The following is a 13,551-nucleotide window of genomic DNA, read 5'->3' as shown; positions in this document are numbered from 1 at the left end:
TTGACCACTAGGGAATCTCTAACGTGCCCCCAATGCACGGAACGCGGGCGTTTTTGCATTTCGCCCGCATCGAAATGCGGCCGCCGCGGCCACAATTCGCTCACCCGAAGTAGTATTTAGCAGTTCGACACCATAGCCACTGACCCACTTTCGGCGGATAGGAACATCAACGTTTCTCAACAGAAAAAAAAGTAACTTATGCGTTTGCCCTAACATGTCTAACACAAGGTTGGTAGTCTTGCATTCAAAAAGCTGTTTTTCGGAAATATTGTGTCTGAGATGAATTAAAGAATTCCAACTTGGCTAAGCGAAGATCGCCAATCTGTGCGGATTCTTGGTTTCTGGCTTTTGTTTCCAGCAAGAGTAACAAGGACAACATGTTACAGTGTAAGCCTAATGTGGATTAGTGACGGCTTACAGCTTAACAAGAAACAGCCGAGAACAGCGCGACTGAGTTATTTGGATTGAGAATTTTTGAAAGCAAAGGGCATTCTATTTTGTACGAAGGAGAGATGTGTCGTCTTCCTCCGTTCGCCTAATAGGACACAGCTCACAACCATGGCAGAAAAAATTATCCGCGCGCTTGGTCACAGCTGGTTACTCGACGTCGTTACACTAAAGACGTATAGTAGCGATATCCTGTCATCTTCGGGCCATCATTACCCGGGTGCTCCTCTCAGCGCCGACACAGTCCTAAACCATTAGAGAAGTATGCTTCTTTTTTGGCGAAGTACTCATGTCTTTCTGAAGACGAGTATCACCACCGTCATCTGCACTTCGGCCACACTCGGGAACGGAAGTCAACCAGCCAATTGGTGATCTCATGGCCGCCGTCCTGGTCCTACGGCGAGTCCTATAGCTCATTTCCGCATGCGCCGCCTCGCTGAAAGAAGCCAGGCTTCACATTCTTCAGTGAGCTGTTTTCTCATAATGACATTCACGTCCTTATTTAGAGGCTTGCACGCTCACAGAGAGCACTAGGCGCATTTCCAGAAGTCTCAGGGCTGTAGCAGGTATTAAGACGCCATATGGCCACTAAAAGACAGTGAGGAAGTCAGATCCATAGTCACTCAGGCTGCAGTTGATCAAGAGGCAGGATGCCAAGGATGTTGGGCGCATTTCTCCTGTTCTCGAGTATGGTTATTATGAGGTGAAACCAAGATGAGTATTGTACGAAACTGTGGATGAAGTAAGTGTTTTGTCGCATATGACCCGCACAAAGGGAATACAGGTGATTACAGAAGAACAGTCGGTCTGACAAAACGCGAGCTGGATATAGTACTCCAACAGGTTAAAAACTCTTTGTGCATACCGCTTTAAAGGGGCCCTGAAACAGTTTTTCTAAACTGATTGCACAATTGCCTCATTTTTAAAGGATATCGCCTCACTAATCTCAAGCCTCAAAATATTTTTTTGCGAATCCTTCAATCCTAAGTGGAGTTATCGCACCGATACGCAGCTTTCTCCCTCTTTTCGTCTTCGCTAGGGCGCTGGAAGCTACACAGTGGAAAAGCTAAGGGGGCAGAGCCCAACCGAGAAGTACGGTGCAGAAGAGTGCGCATTTGGGCCGATTGGTTCACGATTACGAGCAGGATGCCAAAATGTCAAAATACCGCGATGACCGCGCACGTGTTATTTCCGAAGCATTTCACACTCATAATAGCGGTGAAACATGTGTAAGCCTCCCCTCCATTTTTCCCCTTCCGAAGGAGATAGCCTTCCTGTCTCATAGATTGCAATTTAGTGCCCCTGCGCATGTTGAATTTCTGTTGCTTTTGTGCTTTGTGATAGCGGCGGAAGAGTGTATGTATGCTGACTGAAAGAATAAAGACACTTGGTTGTTAGTCAGCACTGTGGTCTGTGTCCCCTTCTACGTCCTGTGGTTTGGCGCTGTTTTCTGATCGGAAAAGTAGGGTGTTACGGCTTTCAGAGTGCTCGCCGCGCCACCCCGTGGTAGCCGCGGTAGACTACGCTCCGCAGGGCGCCGTTTCCATCTCTCAGACACCACGTGCAGCTTCCAAATGTAGGTGCATATCTATTTGCATATCTATGTATATGCATCTATGTGTATGTATCTATGTGTATGTATGTATGTATATGTCTGTATCTATGTGCATATCTATGTAGGCATATCTATTTTGCAGTTAACTAGAAATTAGCAATTATGTAATACAGAAAATGCTCTCGCGATCATGACATCAGCCAATAGCGACGGCGGGCCAGCTGCTCCCGATGACGCTGCATTGCGGAAACGAGAGTAAGCGGAGTTTTGTTGCTTTATACACGAGACTGGTAAATTACTTGCTGCGTGCGTGCAGTAATATATGGCTCGTATGTTCCGAGCAGCCTCTTCTGCAGATCGACTATTACGTTGTCTTACTACGTTCAAAAAGTGTGTCAAGGCCTCTTTAAGACTTCAGTTTTTTTTAGACGTGGGGGGATTGACAGTTTAAGGTTACTTTCTAAAAAAAAAAGATTAAATAATTCAAAACGAGATGATAAGGAAGCATACAGTGAATGAATATAGGTTGGGCAAGTTGGGACGAATGCACTATAGAGAACATAGAAAAAAAAAAACAGGGCAAAACCGAATGGCAAGGGTGGGTGCATCGAATTCGAGTAAGAATGATGTTGAACACAAGTATTAGGCTTCTCTTCCAACCCGACAACCGAATGTGAGACCTGTGGGGACAAACTAACGAGAGACTATATAGCGGCGTAGCAAATGTAAGGTCTCGACTGCCAAAGGGTAAACTAAAAGAAAGTGAAAACTAGTCGAACATTCAGTGCTTCTAAAAATGCCCGTTACAAGACCATGCCCTAAGTTGGTGTCTAGCAGCTAGAGTGGTAATCATGCCATCCGTCACTTGAGCCCTGGGTTCAAAACACGACAACCCTATTAAGCGTCCGACGTGCCCTGTTCCAAAATTTATACAGCGGACAGTGGCCACAAATTTTTGATTGTCGGCCCATGAACGAGGGCAACTAGAAAGAGGATATTATGATCTGCCAAGACATGAACGGATGAAGCGGACTTTTATTGGTATTGCTTCGTAAGAAATGAGCCCGCTAAGTGACTGCTGCACGCTTTTGAAGTATAATTCTAGATAGCAAATAATATTAGCGAAAATCCACTGACTGCGCTGTGGAGCTCTATAGGGAGCTGAACCTCGAACATTAAAATAAAGCTGGTCAATAGTTTTTGATTTAAAAGGAACTTCTAGGATAAATAAAAAAAAAAACTGGGTGCTATGTGCACTAAGTAAGAAGTTATCGAACTTGTGCTGCTTTACGAAGGAAGATAACGTTTTTTGTTAGCGAGATACAAGGTGCCATAAAGATCATATTCGTAGGATTACAATGCAAGTTTCAAAAGCCGTCGTCCACAACTTTCAGAGTTTTCAAATTGTTCTCACATGAAAGCGAGATCGTATGATAAGTCGCGTCAAGCGGTCTAAAAATAAAGCTGTTGGCGTCGTTGCAGGAAGGCAACGTATTCGTATTTCTCCTGTGGTCCTTGCGCGCCATACAAGGAAGAACTTCTGATCTCACCTTCAACCTTTGAATGTAACCTTCGGGTTCGGGAAGCCTTAATTTTCGAAAAATTATGGTGAAGTGGCCATTGGGCGTCCAGCGCGGTGAACGTCACTGCTACATTGACATACAGCGTGGCGTGATCCACGAAGACAGTGCACAGGTTGCAGGGAAGCTGTGCGAACTGCTCTGGGCCTTCAACCTTTAGGAGACTCCTCAAGTGAATGCCTTTTGTTTCCACATTATATACATATATATATATATATATATATAGAGAGAGAGAGAGGACTGCCACGCGTCGTGAAATTTTGGTCACTGAATACGTTACGAAAATTCTGATGGCAATGCTACAATGCGCCTTCAAATTTCATATATATATATATATATAGATGCTTGAAGGAAGGATACTATAGGTCAGGGTATCATGCAGTTGGCACACATTTGAAACGAAATGTTCCCTTGATAACGTTTCAGGTGTGGCTCCGTTCTAATGAAGGCCATGCCACAGCCGAGAGTCCAGTGAAGAAACAGTTCATTTCATTCAAATGTGTGCCAGCTGCAGGTTTCCTTTCTCTCTATCTCTCTGTCTATATATATATATAGTTTGGGTGCGGGGAGTTTGCTCTGAACAATTCACAGCGGTAAGTTGAATAGGGCTGTCGGTTTTTGTGTATGGAGCGAATGATTTACTTAAATCCCTGAAGACGATCGTTCATGAACGTACCAACAACGAGGCCCTTGTTCTGTATTTGAACGAGAGGGCCGTAGTATTCTAGGCCTGCGAACCTGCCCCACCCAGCAGCGGCCCGAACATAGCTGTCATGGTGAATGAGTATGCTACTCGCACCACTTTCACTAAATGCCAATTTCAACAGTGTCTTATTCACCCTGCAATGACCAAACACTGACCCAAGTCAAGAAAGGAAATTAAATTTCTTTACTTTCATTTTTGTCCCTGGGGGATACTTCCGTATCGAAGTTGTGTGGTAGCTAATGAATAATAATTTGTTTGTAGAGGTACCCACAACAAAATAATTTTGATTAACAGTATTAAAATGCTATTATATAAATTATTCTTAAACTTTCTCGTGCTTAACATTTTTTGACGTATTAAACTTGCTACGCTAAATTTAACACCTGGAAAAGAAACTGCAATGCTCGTGGAATTGGTTCATCTTTATATTTAGCTTTATTGCGGCATCTTATGTAACTAAGCATATTGGCACTACTACAATGAACAATCGATATAAAGCTTAGAGCACAGCTTTTAAGGCGCTGATTTGAGTCTAACAGAAATTCACCAGAATAGGCTGAACAAGTACATCTTTCGCAGGCGAGTCTGAAGAAACGTTCGTGAAAAATAAAGAGAACAACAAAAAGAAAGTAGTGCATATCGCTGCGCATCGCTGTTTTTACGGCTTATGAGTCGGCTAAATTTATGATTCGTTTACTCGGCCTTCAATCATGCAGTTCCTTCTTCCACCGCAACTCAGTGAAGTCTTTGCTTTCTCTTTCAGACCCTGCCAACCATCGCGTCCTTGGACGAAGAATTGGCATCGAATATATGCGGAAGTTCCGATTTTGTAAAGATAGCTATCGGCGAAAGTTTCAAAATTTATAACCAGTTATAACGAATAATGTCTGAGGTTTTACGTGCCAGAACCAAACTCTGATTGCGAGGCACGCCGTAGTGGGAAACACCGAAAAAATTTAGACCAGTCGGGGTTCTTTACTGCGAAACTAATGATATTAACACGAGCATTGTTACATTTTGCCCGCATCAAATTGTTACTAAAGCCCAGGGATCGAACGCGGGACCTCTAGCTCAGTAGGAGAACTCCATAGCTGCTAAGCTACCACGGAGGATAGAAACAGGCTATAAAGAGTCGCTATTGTTTACGCAAACAATTCTGATGTTACGTTGTGTTCCACTGCTACTGCCTCATCCAGCCTTTACGAAGCAAGTATCGCAACGGTTGCCAAGAGAAGAAAATCGCAGTAAAGGACGGCAGAGAAAGTGAGGTGGTGCAAAGAATCGCTGAAACTCGACCTAGCGTCACAACTCCTATGTGGGTGACTGCAATACCCTGCGTAGCCTTGTTACTAGGGCCATGGTCATGGTTTAGCCGCACCGCACATTACCCATTCGTATGGACTGGGCCAAGTTTCCCAGCTTGTCAATCTATTGGTGGGCGCCATAACGTAAATTTGTGGGACTCTTCTCACACATGAGGCAATCTGCACAGTCAAAAAAACAAAACGAAGCAAAGTCCTTGTCCTGCCACAGTGAATGAATTGCGGTTTAATTGCTCCGGTCATTTCCTCGTCCAGGTCTACAATGTATTACAAAGGAATAAGTTTCGCAAGTAAATGATTTATGCTGGCTACCTATAAGTCTCCCGCCGTAAAGAACATAAGAATGCCGTCGTTTCAGCGGCAAGCCAGAAAAGGCGGTGCTGTCATAATGCAATCAGCAACTGCGCCGACAGCAACAGGCAATCGTGAATAAAGGAGAAAATTTCCGGACAAGGTATGATGTATGATTTTCTCAGAGACATAAATGGCCGTGTGTGGCGTGCACTGCCAAGCAGCGCTTGGGGCACGCTGTTAGGATCGATCAGCTCGCCAGCATCTTTTCTGCAAGGCTCTCAGCGGCGTTTGGTAAGACGCCATGTTCCCGTTCTTGCTTGCCTTGGCCCTTATCTCGGCTGCGACCAGACTCCGTTTGTTCATAACAAGTAAACTATACGTTGATCTAGCTATAAATACCAGCGCATGCAAACTTCAACCATACCATGGTGGGCGACCCGTAGACGAGGGTGAAGACGTACCATTGTGGTCTAACAGCATTCGAATGAATATGTTTATCGCGGCCAGTTGCTGACAGGGTGCCCTAGCCAACAAAAACAAATTACACAAAAATTAAAAAAGTCTCGAAGAGGATACGGCTGGTATTAAGAAGTCACGACCGGCAGCTTAACACTATACTTGAAAAGAAAAGAGTACGGTGATTGAATTCTAGTGATTCTAATATAAGGGCAAAATATTAGAGGCTAAAGAATAAGATTAAATTATAGGTTGATTGAAATGATGAACTGATTAAACGGAAAATAATAGTTGTAACATTTACAAAACCGGGAGAACAGCGGAATGCATCGAAGAGCAAAGGGGGGTAGCCGATGTTCTAGTTCTTTTATTAGAGTTACATGAAGGATGCCGAGAAGGCAAGTGCAGTTGAGGATGACAGAGTTGGGTGGTGCGAGAAAATTGGGAAATTTGCAGGCGTGATATGGGGCGAACTGGCGCAACGCAGGGGTAATTCATCATCAGTGGAAGAGACGTTCGTCTTTCAAAGGACAGGGCGAAGTGATGATGATTACGATGATGATGATCATGATAATAATGACCATGAGAAACTTCCTTTCGGAATCACTGAGATGATGGGAAGCCCTGCTGGAGCACAGCGACACCTTAACTCTCATCCAGCATTGGCTTGAATAAACTGGTGTGTTTTCTGAAAAAGTCAGCACTGCATGAAAAGGTGTGAAAATTGCCAGGTACCTCTGACATTTTGCTTTTAGTTTTGCTTATGTTTTGTTTGGCTTATGCTTTTATATTCCTTTGCTTTTGCCTTGCTTTGGTCTTGATTTTGTCTTGCTATCTTTTTACTTTTCCTTTGCTCCTTCTTTTCCTTTGTTTTGCTTGCTTGCTTGGTTGCTGTATTATGGTACGTATCCACTGCGGCTTTTTGACCAAGAAGCCAGTGGTTAAACGGGTAGCGGGAGAGAAAACTTTAGAGAAAAAGCATATGCCAGAGTAAAGTTGAAATTTTACATGTAGTAGAAATGGGCAAACTAATATTAGCTGCATTTTTGTAGAGAAATATATGCTTTATGAAACGATGGAAAATTTGAAGGTAATAAATTTTAACCAATTTCACATTAGTATTTCGCGGAATATCATTTGATAAATCAATAAGTTAAACAACTCTTTACTTAGTGCCACAAAGGAACTGCATACGTTCCTGTGGCTGAAACCCATTGTGGATGACTTGAAGAATATTTTCAGTGTTTACAGCAGTGCCTAATTTCCGAAATGGAATTTCAAACTGCTTTCTTTCCTCTGGAAATGAAATCGACAGCAGATTAATAAACATGATCAGTAGTATCAGGTTCATTGCAAATATGGCATCAAGGTGACAGTGCCATACCAAACTTGTCTAAATATATATTGAATGTCAAATACGGCAGCGTAATTTTGTGAGGCATATTTCCAATTTACGTGTAGTACGCCATTTATTTCCAAGGGAAAAGCAAACAGTTAGAGCATGTTAATTGGAACGTTTGTTTTGAGCAGTATTTTAAACGAGAAAATTTTCTAAGTCTAACCGAGGTGATATCAAGAGAAGCCGGCAGAACAGACATCACTGGTTCATCTAGAGATGTACGAGCGAGTGTTCCGGCCATTTCATTTAAAAGTTAACCAGGGTGAGCTGAAACACATATCAAACGCACCAGACGTAAGGTCGAAGTAATTTATGTTTTTAGTACATTTAAAACTTATCTTAGGATAAGCGCGGACTATTTAAACAGGTATCTTAGTTTGCTCTCTTCTCATTTCTACCCTTGTCCGCTTCTCAGTGGCGCAGATCAACCAACGAGACAGTTGTCCTGGTACATTTCTTGATTGCATATGCTATTTCTCTCTCTCTCTGTCATAAGTGTGTCTAAGTGAAAGAAAAGCTTCGACGGAAGACGGAATCAATGTTTAGCTAAACTTTCCTTTCCGTTTACATAGGCCAACAATCACGCCATGGAAAAGACAATGCCACGGGCTTTGACGGCGTTCTTCGTTTGTTGCGCTTTCTTCGTCGTGACAGCCGAAGGTGGTAAGGGCATTTTTTTCTGGCATGTCCTTAATCTTTCTCTGACACATCAAAAATAATCAGTCAGCATTATCGCGGTGAATAGCACCACCTATAGTAAAATGGAAGGATACTCGAACACTGCTCCTGTCACCTTTTTAGTATTCAGTGTAAACCGGAGATATGCGAATGAAATGAAGGTGACCTAACTTCAGAGAGAGATAGAGAGAGAGAGAGAGAGAGAGAAAACATTCGTTGAAGTGAGGTGGGATGGAAGTTCTCAATGGAAGGATTGAGTCCTTAGTCTTGAAGCCATGTTAGACGTTGGATGTCCTGAGCCCGGCGCTGGGGCTTCGAAATCAGAGTTCGACAGCACCTCTTTCCAGTCGGAATGGATAGGTAAGGGGATAGGAGGGTGGTGTGGTGTATTGGAGACACATCTAGTAGGCGCGGTTAAGAGTGGCGAAGTCGCCGCAGAAAGGATGGGGAGATACGTGTACCGTACTGGATTGAAACAATTGAAGCGTGGCAAGGCAGGCGGAACGACTGATTTGGAAGTTGACGCCGCGCGACAGCTTCAGGGTGGGTTTCAATGGGAAGGGGGGAGGGGGGGCAGAGACAGATAGATTGGTCGATGGAGTGCGTAAGGGTCCGCTTAGGGGTGCGCCGCCTCGGGCACCAGATTCGGCCTCTCCTAGTGCCTGGTTTGCGAGTTCGTGGGTGAGCGCGTGCGCACGCTCATTGTCAGGGATAGAGGGAATGTCCTAGAGGCCGTATTCGCAAAGCGCTTGTACACTATTCATTCTTCGTAACATGAAATATCCGGCAGTCGGGATGCTGGACGTATAAATTAGCAAGGGTGACCAGCCAGTTGCAAAAATGAAAGCACTTACGAATGAATAGCTGTTGTAAATTGGGCATTCAGGAACCCAGATGATACGCAACTTGACGTGTGGGCGGGAACATACGCAGTCAATAAATTTATTGAGCAGACAGTTACAGACGTCGGTACATGGAAGATAAATTGGATGGCACTTGCAATTTCTGCGAGAGTGGGTGCCTCCACAAATGCGTTTAAATTAAGAACTTGGCTGCAGGGCAAGCTTCAATACAAAAAAAAAAATTACCCTTATCTTGATCCTCTCCTAGCTATGTGGTCCTTTACTCACTATTGCTTAGATTTGGTGAGGCAATTAATTATACATCCTACTCTGAGAACTAGGGAAATATTGGCGCTGAAGGCAGCAGCCAAGCCGGAAACGCTGGTGTATTACATAGAGTGCTACTCTTTGTAGCACTTAGCTACGTTTGGGTGGATGTTTCATTTCCCTTTATTAATTACTTCTTCTCACCTCGCTGGTTTCCGCAGTACTATTACGTCGGAGCTACTATGTTAGCATACTATGAGAAACTACTCACGCTAGTCGGATCAACTTTCTTTATTAACGGCTATAGAGGCTTGCTCTCCGTACTACTATTAAGCAGGCGTTCTTCCCGTCTCAGCAAAGCCTGCCAAAGTGTATGCGATTCTCGCTTCTGTTACCTACATTGCTCACCCTGGATTTTTCAACGGGTTCCAGCGGACGATGTGATTGAATGGCTGAAACGAGGTATTCACGAACGTGCGAAAAGTGACGAAGTGGAGCAAAAGTCTCTCGATGTGCTAAAAACGGCTCGGCAGTGCTTCGTGAACCTAGGAAGAGACCAACCACCGCTGATTAAAAAGGTGAAAATGTTCTTTTTTTTTTTGTACTCTGATTCTTCTCGTTCGATGCATTTTGTGCATGTGTCTTAATTCACCAAAAAGTTTGCGGAAGTTTTCAGGCAAGTTCTGAAAAAAAAAATACTAACTAAATACAGGCTCGGCAGAAACATGGGCGTACACTCGGCAGAGACATTCGCCCAAGTGGACGCCTTAAGTTTTACCATAGTCGTTAATAATAAGAATGCTTAAAATAAATTAGAGATTTATCATTTCAGTACACCTTAAGGAAGACATTTCTATTGCCGCGTTGACGCTTATTATTGCGCAAGGCATGCCCACTTCTTTACCAGGGGGATGCTTGCTTACTACCAATTCCAAAGTTAGCACCCGCTTTAAAATATTTGTCCGTAGACTTTGCCATCAAGTTCCCCGCGTAATTGTTACCGCATAACATCAAAACTGGAATAGAAAATTTTTCGGCTAGTTGTAGGAGACAGCAAATTCAGATCAGTGACGGTATTGGACAGGGCAGCAAAAACGAACACCGGGATAGGGTACCTAACAATTAAATGGGCAAATAAATGTACGCCAGGATGCTGTCAGAATGGTCTTTAAGAAGCACAGCACATCAATCTTCAAACAGGCGACCAGAAGCCCATTCTAAGTGTTTGTAAATATGAACATAATTGCGGTATCAGCGGATACTTTGGCTCCGGACCCAACTACGATTTTTTCCCCAATTCAAATGCGTGTATAACGCAAGAATGTTTTACGAGACAACCACCGGACAACTGGAATGAAATTTGTAGCATTTGAGAGAAAATTGTACATTTTTGAGACTCTAGGAACAATATCTAAACTGTATCTCTGCACCACATACAGATATCGAAGCGCTGTTAAAGTACAGGTGTTTGAAGATCTCAATCGGACAAATTTATTTATGAATTGGCGCCTTATGTAAAATTATTAGAAAGTTTGAATGGGTTTTGCAAATGCCTCACTCACAAATTAGTGCCATCTTTTAGAGTGGTACGTAGTACAGCACATTCTTCCGCCCTTGGTGCATTCCTAGACACAGTCTACATAATTTATATATCGTTTTTTTCATGGCTGCGTTGCACGGTTGCAAACTTTATCAAGAAGATTTTTTTAATTCTGGAATTTTTAACAAAATTTGTAAGACTTAAAGATTTAAATAAAGAATACGCTTCCTACAATCATTAGGTAGTAATCTTATTTCTGAAATTTGGTAATCTTCATCGAGTTCGGTGCAGTGCTAGCTGAGCAAAGCGATTTCTCCGTTTCGATGTATTTAGCCCCCGACTTAAAGCCCTTCTCGTAACGTAGCGTCGCAGTCATGTTCCTCGAGTCTGCATAGCCTTGTCCGTAAAGTCTCGTTCTGTCCGCTTCATCTGCAGATGCTAACAAATGTGCTATTTCAAGGCACTGAGTGCGCCTCTACCAAATTGGGAATAGAAGACTCCATGGAACGACACGAAGCTGTACGTATATGGATGATCCTAAAATGATTGTCAAGTTAAATATGCTGTTCTAAATGTACGGATAAGAGGCGCTTGCGTTACGGCTGATTCCTACTACACTCCAATTGCATATGCACTGAACAAAAGGTGAATACCCATAACGTCTTAGAGAATTTGCAATATTCCAAAGCTAGGAGTGGGAACCGCTAATCACAATGCTGAGAAAGCTGAAAAGCCATTCAATATAGCACAACCTATAAATTTCACACAATTTTAGAACACTTCGACACAAAGTTGCTAACTTGTAATCATAAGCCTTGAATACACCTAAATGAAAACAAAAGGAAAGACGCTTAAAAAGCGAGGAGGGACAACTTTGATTGCGCTCTTTGTTGCTTCACATGCATGAATTTAGGCGCACATTCTACATCATGCTACAAACGAAGGGTCTACACAGTCTAATTGTAGCAAACGCAGCGCGGAGACATCAATGTCACCGTACTCTGGAATTGGCTGGAATTGAGAACTGCGGCTTGCAGCACGCCACGTGCAATTTTCCATTCCTATAGAAGCTAGGTACGAGACTGAGCCGAAATTAAAATATTTAACATAACCAACGTAAATGTAAACGTATTTCATTTATTTACAAACACTGCGGACATCTTCTTTTAACAAGACGAGAGTGCGCTATGATATGCTTTGTAGAAAATAATGTGCGAAAGCAAAACCATGCACAACAACTCTTGCAAAGCACATCACGTAGAATGTGGAACCATTAGAAGTGGCTGCCCAATTTCGCCACTATTTACAGAAGTTACATAAATCGAACGCAACTAGCTGTACAGAATTTCAGGGAGTTAGCAAAGTACAATCGAGAAAGAAGGCCTAAAGGATATTGATCAATGTGCCTATAGTTTATTGCGTTTAGTTTCTTTGACGCCATTCAGTAAATTTGTTTCAATCTACCAGGAAAAAATCTTACTTCATAACTTGGCTCAAGAATATTCCCAAGTTATTATTTCGTAGAAGCGATTATTGTAGCATGAGTACTGACGTTGAATCATGCCTTTTTTACACGCCGGAGGTAACTCATTCTTTATTTGTAGCATTGCTGGCAAAACAATAGCTTTTGCTACCCCCGTTTAGTCGTGTTTCGATGTTGTATAACATACACATGCACAAGACACTACATGCTCGATATTGTAGATAGTGACCACAATTATCTTTTACTTTAGGGGGAGATTTATGCTTTCTTTGAATCAGCCATAGCTTCCCAAGAGCTAATCCGCACGTGTTAGACAGGCATGTCCACTGTGTAAGGATATGTTACTGCACTGAAACTGCAAGTTAGTGAATGTCCAAGTAAATTTCAGCCATGAAATGAAACAAATCACTTGCGTCAATGGACGGATGGGGTCGTTTACATAGATAACGTGTATTTACAGCTATACTGGAATATTTTTATTCAATTCTTCGCTACTAGCTACTCATGAAGGAGATGTTGATTGATACCGTATGTCCCTTATTCCCTTTAGGAAAAGCTTTGCTACCTTAATGCTGCTGAATCGAGAAAGGTGAGTCTCTATACAGCGATGTGTTTCAGTATTCTGCTGAACATAACTCGGTCCTAACAGCTCCGGTCCAATGTTTTAGTCATTTGAGAATAAGGTTACAGTGCCGCAAAAGTTTACGTTTCATTTAGGGCTTCTTAATTGCGGAGAATAGTTTAAATATTCAAAAGCATTTGTGCTTATTCTTTTCTCTCGTATTGGGCTAAGCTTGGAAACTTATGCAGGTTTAAGAAATGTTGCCGTAGACACCTCGTCAATAACATGACAGGTGTTTACTCATACAGTAGGACACAATGTAAATAAGCGTATGTACAATGTTTTATGTTAGAGCTGTTCGCATTTTACATTTATTGTGGCATTTGCCCTTTATTGTCCACTCTTAATACGCACTATGAC

At 42.7% G+C, this 13,551-nt stretch overlaps 1 protein-coding gene and 1 long non-coding RNA gene across 3 annotated transcripts in view; one reads left to right on the top strand and one right to left on the bottom strand.

Moving 5' to 3' along the window:
* LOC126527645 (uncharacterized) overlaps positions 1-13,551 on the bottom strand; it is a 202,351-nt gene that overhangs the window by 51,593 nt on the left and 137,207 nt on the right. The gene's annotated exons all lie outside the window — the stretch shown is intronic.
* On the top strand, positions 9,984-13,159 carry LOC129383905 (uncharacterized). Its single transcript, XR_008611726.1, has 3 exons — positions 9,984-10,124; positions 11,522-11,605; positions 13,120-13,159. It is a non-coding gene; the product is annotated as an uncharacterized lncRNA (long non-coding RNA).

This window comes from Dermacentor andersoni, chromosome 9 (genome assembly GCF_023375885.2).
Source record: "Dermacentor andersoni chromosome 9, qqDerAnde1_hic_scaffold, whole genome shotgun sequence".
Lineage (NCBI taxonomy): Eukaryota > Metazoa > Arthropoda > Arachnida > Ixodida > Ixodidae > Dermacentor > Dermacentor andersoni.
Note: the sequence above shows the minus strand (reverse complement) of the source record. Positions and strands in the feature narration are given on the sequence as shown.